Source organism: Pteronotus mesoamericanus, unplaced genomic scaffold (assembly GCF_021234165.1).
Source record: "Pteronotus mesoamericanus isolate MK-2021 breed Mesoamerican mustached bat unplaced genomic scaffold, CSHL_Meso_final contig_20, whole genome shotgun sequence".
In the NCBI taxonomy this organism is placed as follows: Eukaryota; Metazoa; Chordata; class Mammalia; order Chiroptera; family Mormoopidae; genus Pteronotus; species Pteronotus mesoamericanus.
This window is the reverse complement of record NW_026555085.1, coordinates 24,560,296-24,577,552: the sequence shown is the minus strand read 5'-3', so window position 1 is coordinate 24,577,552 and position 17,257 is coordinate 24,560,296. Positions and strand designations below refer to the sequence as shown.

General features: G+C 37.4%; 1 protein-coding gene and 1 pseudogene across 10 annotated transcripts in view; one reads left to right on the top strand and one right to left on the bottom strand.

The window, feature by feature from the left end:
• DST (dystonin) overlaps positions 1 to 17,257 on the top strand; it is a 427,647-nt gene that overhangs the window by 3,709 nt on the left and 406,681 nt on the right. The gene's annotated exons all lie outside the window — the stretch shown is intronic.
• LOC129067319 (nucleophosmin-like) lies at positions 13,126 to 15,411 on the bottom strand (annotated as a pseudogene).

Sequence of the window (17,257 nt, the reverse complement as noted above, 5' to 3'; positions counted from 1 at the left end):
AATAATTAACATATGAGAATGTGAAATTATTAATCCACCCGGCGAGGGCTGAAAAGTATAACTCCAATTCACTGACATAAAAAAAAAAAAGGCCAATTAGATAAATAGAAACAAGTGTTTTGTGTATGCAGATTAACTAACAACTAACAATGAGTTAGTTAATTAATTTCTAAATTGCTAATGAAGAGAAGTGATTTCACACTGATGTAGGACACAGTCTAGAAACCAAATGCTCATTTTGTATCTAAGACTAAGATTTATAATGTTTTATGCTATGACTTGATACAATGATTAACTGTTATCCTAGATTCCCGTGGTGAAAATCAGGCAGTGACCATCTTGATTTTAAGGAAATTTCAGAAAGTGATATGGGTAATTGAGGTACCATTAGGTTACGAGAAGGAGTCTTGGGAGTACTTCAGTAGACTGAAGACAATTAGAATGCCCTTTGAGAATACCCAGAGTGAACAGTGGTAAGTGATCCCCATTCATCAGCTCAGTGGAATAAGGGAAGCCTTGTTTGATCAAAGAAGGGGAAGGAATGTGTTTTATGTCTATCAGGATTTGAGTAAATATCTTCACTTCCCATTTCAGGTAAAGGAACCAAAAGAGTTAACTCAAGTTAAGCAGTTCCTGAGTAGTCACATAGCAAGATAAGGACTGAGTAAGACAAGAACTCCCTGGCTACATTTTGTCTGCCCTTTGGTGTTTGACTGTGTCACTCACAGCTCAGAAAATAATAACACACCCGAAATTCTCAGTGAAAGAGAGAAGCTAAGTTGACTGAATTTTCAGTGGACATTTCTTAAAGAGCTGAATAGGCCAGTTCTTTAGGTTTTTCCAGGGTTATTCAAATTATCCTGGATGAAAGGATGGTCTACACAAACCCTCTTGGCCTCTTCCTATTCCCAGAGCAACCCTGTACCAGACCATTGGAGAATGGTCAGTAAAATAACCATATTTCACAGCTTCTCATTAAATTTGTATCTTTCATTAAGAAGTACCCAACTTAGTGGATTAGAAAAAAGTGACAATTTATTATTTCGTTATCTTTTACAATTTATCTTTATAAATTCTTTGCCTAGAGTTAATTTGAAGTCTAAATTAATATGTACTAATTAAGTTGGCCTTAATTTGAACTCTACACATGATACAGCATTCTTTTAGCTTCACCCAGTTATTTTAAAAACAAACACTTTTTAAAAAATTGTGTGCGAGTTTCAATGTTAGATACAGGGCAAACAGGGTCCGAGTTATGGACCCTGCCCTTGACGATTAGTTCTAGGTCACTCCCAATATCAGTGCTGAAATTTTATAGTTACTGGTTTCTTCTGTTACAGTAACTGAACTGCTGTGCCGTTTCCAACTATGAGTCACAAATGTGATGAGAGCATCAGAGGCTGAGGTGTACAAGTACAGCCAGTACATTTGTACAAAATTCCTCTAATTTGCAGAGGTTTATTACAACAGAGTCACCACTGCTGTATAGTTTACCCTTCAGCTACATGGTGACAAAACAGAATGCCGAAAGGAAGGAAAAAAAGGAACGGAAAAAAACCCCCACTGTCCTCCCCATGCATCCAAACTAATTACATGCAAGCTAGATGAAAGTTGGAAAAAAAAAAAAAAGCTTTTCCAGAGAAGTTTGACTCTTTGTCTAACCCTAAGGTTCAACAATGACTCTTTTTGAGATTTGGAATACAAAATATAACCAGGCTAACAATGACAAGTATTGGTTTAATGAAAGGAATACAGGAATAATGTTCAAAAATCCTGATTTTGAGTTCCAACTCTGTTAATAACTAACTGTGTGATCTTGATCAAGTCTCTTAATGTCTCTAAAACTAATGTTTGGTGTTCTTCCTGGTAACATGAAGATGATCTCTGAAGCACCTTCCAGAAGTAATGGGCCACGTTTCTGATATGTGCAAAGCATGATGCTAAAAAGGCATTATGTAAAACATGATTCCTACCTTCTAGGAATTTAAGGCAGACAAAGATAAAAATATAATTAGCCCAAGTACCAGGTAATAAATTATGAATAGAATAGGAAGGGTTGGAATAGTTCTGATGAAATGACTGATTCTAGCTGGGGTGATCAGAGAAGGCTTCCAAGAGGAGAGGATGTTTACACTGATGCATGAGGTTGAGTAATACCTAGCTAGATGGAGAGAGAATGAGAACAACCCCTCAGGCCAGCTGGATGGTGTGAAAATAGACAAAAATTTAGGAAGGCACCCGTATTTTCAGAGCTCAGAATACACCAGTATGATTAGAATGATGGATTCTTGATATTGCATAAAAGAATATAGAGCTGGAAATATAAGTAGGTTTGAACCACAATAAAAATATTCTTGTATGTTACTTGAGAGTTGACAAAAGCCTTTGACATAACATTATTTTATTTGAACACCTTAGGTGGCTACCTGCTAGGAGTCCTTTCAAGAGAAGAAAAAAATGCCCTTTTATTTTTTTTCTAGCCCTATAGCAAAATAGCCTCATCACTTTTTTTTCACCCTGAAGAAAAATGAAGAGTTGTGGCTTCTGCTGTAGAGGGCCTGGGAAAATGACTCGCTATGGGCCTTTCTGGTCACCCTGAAGTTGCACTTTTGCAGACTACCATGTTTTTCAGGTCCAGTGCACACGCATCCCTGGGTTATATTTTGACTGCAGACACCATATGTCCAGGGATTTGTGACAGCCTGCTCATGTGTTCAGTGTTCATTATAAATCCTCATGCAAAGTATAATAAATTTGCAGGTAATTCATTATGTACAAGGCCATTTTTATCAGCTCTGAAATACATTACATTTTTATAAACTATTTGAAATAGTTTCTATATTTAACCTTTTTCCTCAAAAATTCCTGTTCCACAATAATTATTCTAAATGTTTACACCCCCCTCAAATCCTCAGGCCTACATCTTCACCCTCAGTCTGTGACCTTTGTCTCTTAACTCACAGAAAACATCAGTGCCATCAAGTAATAGCACCTTAAACTTCTTGCCCCGAAAAACTAAGTGGCATCTTAAACTTCCCTCCCAGTCCAGTGGAAAATTCATCTGTTCTCCATGCTAATATTATGCTATGTTGAGAATTCTTTTTTTTCATCCTTTGGGGGCGGGTGTTGTTCCATTGTTCCTCACCTCCTCTTCTCTATACCCCCAACTCTTGTCTTGGCAAGAGGTTTCCTGAAAAAGCCTCTTTACTTTTTACCTCCTATTCCTCACCTCTCATTCATTCCTCAACATAGTATAACCTGGTTTGTACTGCTGCTACTATTTAAAGTAACTTAAGCTCCCCAGCGATTTCCAATTTGCTAAATCAAAAACAAGGTGGGGCAAAAATGGGTTTACAGTTCTTCATATGGAAAATAATACAGTAATACGTAATAAAACAGGAATAAACTGTGTTTTGTGTACTTACAACTGTAAACCTACTTTTGCCACATTCCGTATTTCAGTCTTTACTATAATTGACCTATCTTATATTTGACACTGTTGGACACTATTTGCTTCTCAGAACTCTTTTTTCCAGGTTTTTGGGCAATACTTTCTTTACTGCACCCCTGTCCCCCTTCCCTTTTCTGGCCATGGCTCCCTCTGTTCCTGCACTGGGTCTTCCTACTTATGTGTTGATGTTCCCAAGGTACTGCCTTGGGCCTAATTTTTTAAAACAGCTTTATTGAGATACAGTTCACATACTATACAGTTCATCCATTTAAAGTATATAATTCAGCAGTTTTTAGGATATTCCCAGGGTTGTGCCACCATCACACAATTTAATATTAGAACATTTTTGTTACCAGTCAAAAGAAACGCCGTACTGGTTATCGGTCCCTGCCCACTTCCCTCCCACCTTCACCCACCAACCCGAGGCAACCACTAATGTATTTTTTGACTTAATAAATTTATTTGTTGGGTTTCATTTTTGCTCACCCTTTTCAAACTTTACTTGTATAATCGCATCATGCTCACTGTTTTAGGTTACCTCCATACAATAGTTACTCTGATATCTATATCTCAAATTCAGACTTCATCTTGACCTTCAGATACAGAGGGTCAATTGCTTTTCCTCATTTTCACGTGATGTACCATGGGTACCTCAACGTAAATGCTGATCTCATCAGTCCCTCACTGTATCTGCCCCTGTTTTGGAGAATAGCACTGCCCCTTTTACCTCCCATAATTGCTCAAACTGGAAATCTGAAAGATAGCACAAACGATTTCCTTATCCACCCTGCCCTGACTGTCTTCTGTTTGAACTTTGCAATGTCTCTGGGGTCTGCCTTCTTAATTACCCCATTGTGGCTATCTTGGCTCAAGCCCTAAAATAAATCTCTAGACAAATCTTGCATCTCCATCCTCAATCCATGCACACTAATTTTATAAGGATCATTCTAAAATATAAATGAATTATTACTATCTTTATCACTCATGGAGACATTCAGCTTCAACTAATCTCAACATAAAATGAGTTATTAATAAACAGGGATTTACATTCTCTGGCAGCAAGAAGTCCAGAGATCCTGCTGGCCTTGCCTGAGCTGCTCTATGTGCCATTGCTAGTGTATTTGGGACAATCCTGGCCTTTCCCTCGTAATTTCAGGGTGCCTGGCACCGCCTCAGACATCGAGCCCAAGTAAAGGATGGAAGGAGGGATATTCATCAGAAAATCAAAACCTTTGCCAGAAGCCTTTCTAGTTAGATTTCTTCTTACCCTTGACAGGTCAGAACTGTGTTACAAGGCCATCTCTCACATTGAATGAATCTTGGGATATGAGCTTTATTTTTCCAAGTGTCTGCCTTAGAGGTAGGCAAGAAAGAAAGAATTGGATAAACCATATTCCTCTCCTGCTTAAAGTCACTGAGTGAGTTCCTACTTCTTTCAAGGTAGTGAAGGTCAGCCTTTTTAACATAACATCAAAAGATGGATCCCTGTATCGATGTCTTTGCGATAGTTCTAGCTTAACCATTTGTCCACAGTTGTAATTCTCCAAATGGACCATGACCTTTTGGGATTATTGTTTTTGTCCATGGTATTTCCAACCAAGAGAGCCTCTCTTTCTTTCTCCTTTCCTCTCTTTGCCCACCCCCCCTAACAACAACAGCAGCCACCCCCCCAAAAACAAACAAACAAACAAAAAACTTGGACACAAAAGACTAACTCCTGCTCTCCCTTTAAAACCCAGTGATGAGGTCATCTCCTCCAGGAAACTTTCCTAACTCACTGCTCAAAATCATCATTGAGGTTTTTGTTTATCTTTCCTACAAGACTGTATCTTGAAGATAATGTAAATCTCTAGTTTTTAGTTCACTGTCTGGCACAGATTGAAGTTTGGTAAATGTTTCCTGAACGAATGAATATGTCACGTTTTCTACAGGTTAGCTTAATTCTCAATTCTCATGGATTCTGTAACTTTCTAGATATTCCCATATCCCTCTTTTACTTAAAGGGAAAGAGACAGATAGATGCTTTTTATTTTTTATTTCAGACATACAGTTATGTGTTATTTAACATTCTGTGTTTACTTAAAAAATACACAGATTCAGACACTTTTAAAAATGAGTTGAAAATATTCCCTGACATTTTTATTCATTATTGAAGAGATTTTCATACTTTGATGTGAGAGTTTTGAACAAAAGTTTTAATATTTAATGTTTTCATTTTAGTTTAAATCTGAAAATCAATGTAAGTATATTATGAATGATCCTATAACCAATTTACCTTGTCACCAGCATTGTGACCCAACTCCAGTGCCTGAATTTTTTTTTTTTTTTTTAACAGACACATTGGTATCAAGTGGTATTGATTTAACTGTCATGATCTTAAAAGGAAAGATCAGGGGCAATTTTATTGTGTAATTTATATGTTCATACCTGGTGAGGGCCAAATGGTGTGCTTTGGTAATCTTTGTTCAATTCATTTTGAGAAATGAGGTGGTAAATTTGAATATAGAACATCGAAATGCCAAATATCAAGGTAAATAGAAAATACTGTTTTGTTTCTCTTAAAAAATATGTGTAATTAAGGAATTTTAATCCTCACGTGATGAGAGAGAGAGAGAGAGCGAGAGAGAGAGAGAGAGAGAAACTTTGGTTTTTTCCCACTCATGTCCCAACTGGGGAACCCACAACCGAGGATGTGCCCTGACTGGAATCTAACGGGCAACCTTTTGGTGCATGAGGCAATGCTCCAACTGAGTGACCCAGTCAGGGCAAAAGTGCTTATAATTTTTATTTTATTTTATTTTTAAATATATAATTTTTTAATTTGTATTTTATTTTTAGAAGGAAGGGAAAGGAGGGAGAAAAAGGGAGAGAAACATCAATATGCAAGAGAAACATTGATCAGTTGCTTCTTGCACACCTTCAAAAGGGGACTTGGCCAAAAACCCAGGCATGTGACTTGGGGAATCAAACCAGCAACTATTCTGTTTGCAGGGCAATGCCAATCTGCTGAGCCACACCAGTCAGGGCAAAAAATACATATAATTTTTAAAGCACACGTTATAACATTGTCTTGAGGGGGTTATTTATTTATTTATAACGTTTTTTAAAAAAATTGTTGTTCAAGTACAGTTGTCTCCATTTGCCCCCCAATACCTACTGCCTCACCCATCTCTGCCTTCCACCCTTGATTCTTCTTTTTGGCTTTGTCCATGTGTCCTTTATACATGTTCCTTGACTACCCTTCCCCTATTTTCTCCTATTATCCTTCTCCTGCCTCCTCTCTCGTTACTGCCAGTTTGTTCTTTATTTCAGTGTCTCTGGTTATATTTTGCTTGCTTGTTTTGTTGATATAGTGTAGAGCAATGCAGGGGAATAAATGAACTCCCTATATAATTGCAAGGTTTCTACATTTTGTATGAAGTGGTGTATTAACACATTTAGGATGTATATTTTAATTTCATGAGCAACCAATAGAAAAATGGATAATAGATAAACCCAAATTAAATTCTAAGAGATATCCAAATGATCCAAAGAAGAAAGGAAAAAGGGAACAAAGGAACAAAATACAGAGGGATGGACTGAATATAAGATGTGCCTATCAGGGAATGGAACCGGGGACTTTTTGGTTTGTAGGATGATGCCCAACCCACTGTGCCACACCAGTCAGGGCAAAGACTATGATTTTAACCTCAGTGTGCATGTCACCTTGTTCATGTTGTCATTTTCTTGTAAATAATAATTTTGTAAGGGAAGGATACTAGAATTGCTGTTATAACATTATTTTTAAAGTTTGAAGTGTCAAAATCTTTTAAACTAAGAAATCTTATATTCCAGGAATTTTACATATTATTAGATGGAACTGTTATACTGTGGGTAAAATTACTTAGCAGTCAGGAATTTTTACATGGGCATTCAGTGAGTTATAGACCAATGTTTAATTAATTAATTAATTAATTTTAAAGTATATTTTATTGATTATGCTATTACAGTTGTCCCATTTTTTCTCCCCTGTATTCCCCTCCACCCTGCACCCCCACCCACCAGCATTCCCTGCCCCCACTTAGTTCATGTCCATGTGTCATCCGTGTAGGTTCTTTGGCTTCTTCATTTCCTATACTATTCTTAACCTCTCCCTGTCTATTTTGTACCTACCATTTATGCTTCTTATTCCCTGAAAATTTTCCCCCATTTTCCCCCTGCCTCCAATTGATAATCCTCCATGTGATCTCCATTTTTGTGATTCTGTTCCTGTTCTAGTTGTTTGCTTAGTCTTTGTTTTTTAGTTTCAATTCTTGATAGTAGTGAGTTTGTTGTCATTCTACGGTTCATAGTTTTGATCTTCTTTTTTTCTTAGATAATTCCCTTTAACATTTCATATACTGAGGACTTGGTGATGATGAACTCCTTTAACCTGACCTTATCTGGGAAGCACTTTATCTGCCCTTCCATTCTAAATGATAGCCTTGCTGGATAGAGTAATCTTGGAGTAGGTCCTTGCCTTTCATGACTTTGAATACTTCTCTGCAGCCCCTTCTTGCCTGTAAGGTTTCTTTTGAGAAATCAGCTGATAGTCTTATGGGAACTCCTTTGTAGGTAACTCCTTTTCTCTTGCTGCTTTTAAGATTCTCTCCTTACCTTTAATCTTGGGTAATGTAATTATAATGTGCCTTGGTGTGTGCTTCCTTGGGTCCAACTTCTTTGGGACTCTCTGAGCTCCCTGGACTTCCTGGAAGTCTATTTCCTTTGCCAGATTGGGGAAGTTCTCCTTCATTATTTGCCAAGTAAGTTTTCAGTTTCTTGCTCTTCCTCTTCTCCTTCCAGCACCCCTGTGATTCATATGTTGGATTGTTAAAGTTGTCCTGGAGGTTCCTAAGACTCTCTTCGGTTTTTTGAATTCTTATTTCTTCATTCTGTTCTGGTTGAATGTTTATTTTTTCCTTCTGCTCCAAGTCATTGATTTGAGTTGCGGTTTCCTTCCCTTCACCGTTGGTTCCCTGTATATTTTTCTTTATTTCATTTTGTATAGCCTTCACTTTTTCCTCTTTTTTGTGACCATACTAACCATTTCTGTGAGCATCCAGATTACCAGTGTTTTGAACTCTGCATATGATAGGTCGGCTATCTGTTCATCACTTAGTTCTTTTTTTGGAGTTTTGATCTATTCTTTCATTTGGGCCATATTTCTTTGTCTCAGTGCAACTATTATGTTGTAGGGGGCGGAGCCTTAGGTATTTGCCAGGACGGGGTATTGTGGTGCTGTATGTGGGGGAAGGGTCAGAGAAGGAACAATGCAGCTTGTTCAGCTCTTTGCCCGCTTTCAGTCACTTCTCCTGCCACCCACAAGCAAATTGGGCCCTTCTGATGCTCATTCCTGGGTGGATGGGTTTGTGTATGTTCTAGGACCCTGTGGGGCTCCACAGTGAACTTTTCTGTGAGACTAGGAGTCTCCTGCCACTGCAACTCCCACAGATTTTTACAGCCAGAGGTTTTTAGGTTTTCTTTTCCTGTGCTGGAACCCTGGATTGTGCGGTCTGTCTCTCTCCCCTGTTGTTCTTTCTCAGTTTATGCACACGTAAATGTGGGACCACCAGCACCCGTCTTGCCCACCCAGTCCTCCAGCTGCTGCCTTACCGCATGTCCTCTCCACCCAGGCTGCCCGTCTCCGCTCCTCCTATTGGTCTGGATGAATGTTTCTTCTTTAACTCCTTGGTTGTCAGACTTCCATACAGTTCAATTTTCTGGGAGTGCTGGTTGTTTTTTTGTTTTTAAATTTGTTGTCTTTCTTTTGGTTATGCGAGGAGGCAAAATGTATCTACCTATACCTCCATCTTGGCTGGAAGTCCCAATTTTTTAAAAAAATGTATTTTATTGAGCAACTACTAACTATATAAAGTATACATACTGCAGAATATTAGTACTACATAACACTACTTAGATTATATGGCAATTAAAAGCATTATCCTCTTAAGTTCCAGCTTTATTTTTACTTATATTTATGCTACATTAAATATTAGTAGACTATACATTCCAATTAAGAGATAGAGATGATCAGAATGAGTAATATCAAGACCTGACTATATGCTATTTATAAGAGATGCACTTAAGGTTGCAGTTACATTGAGAATGAATGGATGGAAAAACATAAATGATACAAATAATAAGCATAAGAGGATTGGCATGGCTATATTCAAATCAGATATCAAGGTAAATAGTATTAACAGAGATATACAGGGATTTCCTTTATGCTAAAAGGGCTAATGGTTCAGGAAGACATAATCGTAAATATGTATGTACCAAATAACAGAACTTCAAAATGCAAAATTTAAACATTGTCAAAATTAAAAGAAGTAGACAATTCTATAATTATAATTGATGATTTTAACATCCTCTCAGCAATTGATAGAACATCCACACCACAAACCAGTAAAGATATAGTTGACCTTTCTAACCCTCAACTGCCCTGACCTAACTGATATTAATAGAACATTATACTTACATGAAGTATACTTCCATTCACAAAGACAGACTATATTCCATCACAATAAATTTAAATTTATGAAGATTGATATCATATAGAGTATATTCTTGATTATAACAGAATCAAATTAAGAATCAATAACAATAATATTTCTAGGAAAATCTTAAAAATTTGGAAAACAAATAACATGTTTCTAAATAATACATGCATCAAAAAGAAACCATAGGAGAAATTAGAAAATATTTTGAATTGAATGATGATGAAAACACACTATTTCAAAATGGTATAATGCAGCCAAAGCAGTCCTTAGAGGAAAACACATAGCTTTAACTGCTCATATTAGAAAAGAAGAAAGCTCTAAAATTTATAAAAGTTTAAAGTTTAAAGAGCTAGTGGATAAAAAAGGCAAAGTAAACATAAAGTAGATGGAAAGAAATAATAAAAGTAAAAGCAGATATTGATGAAATAGAGGAAAAACATGCAATAGAGAAATTTAACAAAGCCAAAGTTGGTTCTTTGAAAAGATAAACAGAGTTTGTAAACATTAAGCTGGACTGATAAAAAAAACCACAAAAATCAGTGGTATGACAGGTGGAAGAGAGGTTTATAATTGTGGAATCCATAGATATTGAAAGGATAAGAGAATATTCTGTGCGACTTTAAATCCAAAATGTGACAACTTAGCTGAAATGAACAAATATCTTTCTATAGTTCTCTAATTATCCATCCATTCATCCATCAAACCCATACATATGTCTCCAAACTGCTCTAAGTCCCAAATCCTGAATTCTAAAATAGCTCTCTTTGACCACACCTGCCTATCTGCTCCTCCTTATGAGCCCTTAGTGAGTGTCTCCCTTATTTTATCAGGACCTCCAGTCCTAAATATTCCCTAGGTTTCAGCCTGTCTGCACTTTGTGACTTAACTTCACTTGCCTTTCTGCTCAGTACAGACCCTTAATCAACTGTTTAGAGAAGCCTTTCTTTTTGCCTTTATTGTCACTTTGCTAATGCAATTAGTGCCTCTACCACATGACTTTGACAATTCCCATACCCAAGTCTATCTCATTGCCTGCATTTCTATTCTTGTGCCAAGGAAACTTATCCCTGAGACCCAGCCATTTGGTTTGTGTGTTATCCAACAGTCATATCTGCTCCTTTTTAGTGTTTAAATTAGCTTCTGCTTTGTAATGAACCACGTAAACTGCTAACTATTTAGTTTTCAATTCTGGGGATTAACAGTATGGGCTATGCCCAGATGGACCGTTGTTCCGGTCTGAGTCATGGCTTGACTCATCACAGCTGGAACTCCCTTATGTGTCTTTGGTCAGCCTCTGGCTGACTCAGTTTTCCTCTGCTTGGTCCCTCTTCCAGCAAGCTGACCCAGGTTGGTTCCAAAAGCAGCAAAAGTAGACGTGGCCTCGGGCGTCTTGAGGTCTAGGCTCTGAACTCTTGAAGTACCTCTGCTCACACATTGTTTTGGACAAAGCAAATCTTAGGGAGTGGGAGAAATAAAGTCCTGATGGGAGAAGTTGCATAGTATTGTGGTCACTTTAACAATCTGTCATAGATAATTTTTTTATTTATAACTACTTTGCTGCTGCCTACTATCCCCAAAACATTCATTTTAACTTTTTAAAATTATTTTTCCTGGAAAATCTTTTCAAATATCTTGGCTTTTGTGTGTGCGTGTATATATATATATATCTATATATATAAATTTATATATATATATTTTTATATATATATATAAATTACTTCCACCTGAAATTTCTAGGCCTAACAATTTTTCAAAAATTCTTTTGAGGGATAATTTTCACTTTTAGAATATTTTTCCATCACCTTGAATTATTTCTTATGCCTGTTTGCAGTCATGAGAAATGCTTCTACCCCTTGCCTCACAAAACCACTAATCTGCTTTTACTGTCTATAGATTTGCCTTTTCTGAACATTGCATATAAGTGGAATCATATAAGTGGACATTGCATATAAATAGTTTTTTGCATCTGTCTTCTTTCATGTAGATTAATGATTGTGAGGTTCATCCATGTTGTAATATGTATCATATTGCAGCATATATCAGTAGTTTGTTCATTTTTATTGCTGAATAGTATTCTGTTCTATGAGTATACCACACTTTGTTTATCCGTTCACCAGTTGATGGACATTAGATTCCCCTCACCCCCAATTTTTAGCTATTATACTATAAAAATGCTGCTCTGAATATTTGCCTAAAATCTTGTGTGGAGATATGTTTTCATTTATCTTGAGCAGATATCCAGAGTAGAATTGCTAGCTTATATTGTGAATTTGTGTTTATGTATTTTTTTAATCCTCACTTGAGGATGTGCTCAGTGATTTTCAGAGAGAGGGGAAGGGAGGGAGAAAGAGAGGGAGAGAGACATCTATGTGAGAGAAACACCGATTGATTGCCTTTCATATGCACCCTGATTGGGGACCAAACCTGTAACCTAGGCATGTGCCCTGACCTGGAATCGAACCCATGACCTTTGAGTTTGTGGGACGATGCCCAACCAACTGCACCACAGTGGCCAAAGCCATGTTTAGTTTTTAAAGAAATTGTCAAACTGTTTTCCAAAGTTGCTGTACAATTTGACATTCTTACCAGCAATGGGTTCCAGTTTTTCTACATCCTTGTCTCTTTGAGTATGGATATTCTAGTGGGTCTAAAGCGGTATCTGTAGTTTTAATGTGCTTGTCCCTAAAGACTAATGATTTTGAGCACTTTTTCATGTACTTATTAGCAATTCATTGATCTTCTTTGGTGAAATGTTCTAATATTTGCCCATTTTAATTTAATTTTTTTATTGTATTGAAATACTGAGTTTATTTCACGTGTATATTTTTGTCTCCTGACCATTTTAATTTGTTTGACCACCATTACTCCTATGTCCTATCATAACATTTCATATATACTTAAAACCAAGCAAAAGGTGGAGTTTCATCCACCCTTTAAAAGCTAAACAGGCATTTTGGACAACAACAATGGACTCTAGGCAACATTTTACAGACGCAGTAGGATACGTTCTCACTCCGCATTAAAAAAAGATATACCCGGCCAGCCCTGGGGGTCGGGCTGCATGGCTTCCTTGTTTTCAGTCTGGCTTCTGTAACAGATATCAACTGTTAAAGAAATGAAATAAGATGGAAAGTTTAAACAGTTTAAATTATTTTCTTAAAGAGACTTTCTCCATTGCCAGAGATCCTGAATAGCCTCCGGGCCAGTCATCTGGAGCCATTCTTCACATAATCAGTGAATTTGGCTTCCACTTTGAGACGATAATCACCTTTTTCTATACTTGTTTGCATGTTTGCTTTAATGTCATCTGCAGAACTAGATTCTTTCTATGTTTTTGGAGTGTTTTCTGTTTTTGAAAGATTCTTGATCTTTTGATATTGGTGTTGATGGTTTTGAGTCTTTTTTATTCTGGCTTGATTTTTGTGCATTTTTGGCTGGAGTATATCATATAGATTTCTTTATGGGAGCTTTTTTTTTTTAACTTATCATCGAAATCATCATCTTCTTCATCATCATCATCATCTTCAGCAGCAGCAAGCTTTGCTTTTTTCTGTGGAAACTTGCTACCACTTTGAGGGCAGATCACTTTCTAGATATACTTAGGACTTTCACCTCCTCTTCATCTTCTGACTGCATTTTTTCCCCATAGTTACTAAGTGCTCTCCATTAATCTGCATAGTCCTTGAATCACACTACCACTGTAAGACTATTCAGTCATACCTCGGTACTTGTCTGCTTCAGGACTCGCCAATTCTGTCCTCGTCGCATTTTGAAAAGAAAAAAAATGTTTCAGCACTCAGGGCTTGCTTGCTTGGGACTCGTCGCACTTGCTAGAACTTGCTAGAACTTGCTAGAACTTGCTAGTTAAGATGTCGCCCCACAAAGAGGAAACGCCTCATCGTTCAGCACTTGTCAGTTTCAGCACTTGTCATGAGTTCCGGAACGAATCAACAAGGACCAAGGTGCCACTGTATATGTTATTTCCAAGCCCCTAGGGAAACTGTTGCTTTTACAGACATTTTTGAAGTTGCTAGTGTTACTGTAATTGGACTGCCTTCATAATGCATTACCCCTGCTTCAATGATGTGCAATTCATCCTTTACACCAGTCCCTAAACTGACTGTTCTTAAGGAAAACTGGTCCTCATTTTCAGCATTATCTATCTCAGAGTGATAACTTTTGTCAGCCTTTAGTTTACAACCAAAAAGATAGTTCTGGGGTCTCAGGGAGCTCATGTCCATGTCCATCAAATGGCACACACTTAGCGGGGAGAGACGGCGGATGGAGATGAGTGACTACTGTCCCAGAGAACAGCCGTGCAGGACACAGTCACACCAGGGCTAATCCCGGCCCATTTTCAAGTGGGGTACGTGTTCTTTTTGTGGAGTTGTAAGAGTTTTTTTTTATATATTCTGAATACAAGTCTTCGAACAGACATGTGATTTGCAAAGATTTTCTTATGTTGTGGTTTGTCTTTTCATTTACTTAATGGTATCTTGCTAAGTGCAAAAGTTTTAAATATTAAGTCCAATTTATCACTTATTTTCCTTTAGTATTGTGTTTTTTGGGAGGTGTCATATCTAAGAACGTTCATTGCCTCACCCAAGGTCATTAAAATGTTTCTGCTATGTTTTTTCTGGAAATTTTACAGTTTCGGTTCTTACATTTAGTTTATGATCCATTTTAAGTTTTTCTTTATTCTCTGAGTTTGTGAATTGTTGGCTTATTTCTATTAACTATTTGATAGAGTTCATCAGTGAAGTACTTTGAGGCTGGTGTTTTATTTGTGGTAATATTTTAAGTTATCAATTTAAAATTAATGTCTTTACTTTTTATATGCCTATTCAGATTTTCTATTTCTTCTTGAGTCAGTTTGGTAATTTGTTTCTTTCTAGGAATTTGTTCATTTCATCTAAATTGTCTAATTCTTTGGGCTAATAGTATTCCTAATGACTCCTTTTAGTTTCCGTATGGTTGATAGTACTTACAGATTCCTTTATGTTTGTTTGGTTAGAAAATTGAGGTTTTTGTTATCCTGTTCTGCTACACACTTCTGTGACTGTACTTGTGTCCATGGCCAAGTGATAGGAAGAGAGACGGAGAATATAGAGAGATGGGAGTTTGTCCCACTGTCTTGGGATCCGAGGAAGGTTTCCTTCCAAAGAGTTTTGGCTCCTCTTCCACTGGGACTTTTTTAAGAGAACTCAGAGAAGAAAAAAAATGGGAGATTTCTGCACTCTAGTCTTCAGAATCTCCTTTTTCACTCCTCAATCCAGAATAAGAGCGCTCCTCCTGGAGCTCTCTACGAGCCGCAGTACCCGGCCAGCTCTGGGGGTCGGGCTGCATGGCTTCCTTGTTTTCAGTCTGGCTGTAAATATGACAAACTTACCACTGGTGTGGTGCTATTTCAAATTCTGGCCTTCTGAAGAACTTCAAGTTCATTGCTGCTATTTACTTTTCAGAATCCTCAAGTGGCTGCTCAGTGCATTCTGTTTAGTTGTGTGATTGCGTCCAGTGGTAAACATTTTATTTTATTGTAACTGGAACCATGACTTGTTTTTAATTAGCCTGTCCCACCCTCTACCTTAAGCCCATTGCTTTTCTCTTTTTACTTATTTACTTTTTAGAAAACCTTGTAACATTTTGCCATCTAGTAAGATGATGCTGTGAGACATGTGTGTTGTTGCACATAGCCTGTGCAATACAGAAGCTTCCATTTATTTATTACCCAGAAGTTTTAGAAATCTAACCTCAATACATAGCTATTTGAAAAAAAAAATTCCAATATTCTCCAGATTTTCTGGATTTCCTTCCAATTTCTGAAAACCAAACAGATTGAGATTATAGAACTACCTACAGATTTTACAGAAAATATACATTTAATCATGATTGATGTTGTTTATAAGGAGAGTAGAACTCTCACATTAAGAATAGCCCATTAACAAGTTTTAAACAACGAACTGAACAACTCTGCCGAGTCATTAACAAACATTAAATAAATAAATTCCTGCCACTACCCACTGTGCGGTGAGCCACTTGGAGAAGGTGGCAGGTGTTTTCAAACATTTCAGACCTATCTAGGGTGTAACAGCCTCTTGTGTTTGAAAGCTGCTGTAGCGCATCCCAAAGGAACCCCAAATATATTTGGGAAGATTTGGTGAAATTGACTAGCTTTTAATTTATTTTTATTGTTGTTCAATTACAGTAGTTCCAATATCCCCCCATTGCTCTCTCCTGCTGTGCCCACCACCCGCTCCCACAGTCAGTCCCCACCCTGTTGTCCATGTCCATGGGTCCTTCATACAGGTTCCTTGACTAAACTGTTCCCCTTCTTTCCCCCAGTTATCCCCGTCCCTCTCCTTTGGTCACTCTCAGTTTTATTCCTTATTTCTGTGTTTCTGGTTCCATTTTGCTTGCTTGTTTGTTTTGTTCATTAGGTTCCACTTACAGGTGAGATCTAATGGTATTTGTCTTTCGCTGCCTGGCTTATTTCACTTAGCAAAATATTCTCCAGTTCCATCCATGCTGTCACAAAAGGTGGGAGGAGTTCCTTCTTCTTCTCCATAGTATTCCATTGTGTAAATGTACCACAGATTTTTGATCCATTCATTTACTCATGGGCACTTAGGCTGTTTCCAGCACTTGGCTGTTGTAAATAACACTACTATGAACACTGGGCTGCATAGGTTCTTTTGAATTGGTTTTTCAGCATTCTTAGGGTATAATCCCAGCAGTGGGATCAAGAGGCAGTTCATCTATTTTTTTAAGGAAATTCCGTACTGTGTCCCACACAGTGGCTGCACTAGTCTGCATTCCCACCAACAGTGCACTAGGTTCCCTTTTTTCCACATACATTCTGGCACTTGTTGTTTGTTGATTTGTTAATGTGGCCATTCCTACCTGTGTGAAGTGGTATCTCTTTGTGGTTTTAATTTGTATCTCTGATGGCTAGTGATGTTGAACATCCATCCTTTCATATGTCTCTGGGCCCTGTGTATGTCCTCCTTGGAGAAGTGCCTGTTCAGGCTCTTTGCCCATTTTTTAATTGGATTGTTTGTCTTCCTAGTGTGGAGTCATATGAGTTCTTTTTATAGTTTGGAATTCAGACCCTTGTCTGAGGTATCATTGGGAAATATATTTTCCCATACGGTTGGTTCCTTTTTTATCTTGATATTTTCTTTAGCCATGCAGAAGCTTTTTAATTTGAGGTAGTCCCATTTGTTTATTCTTTCCTTTGTTTTTCTTGCCCTAGGAGATAAATCAGCAAAATATTACCATGTGGGATATC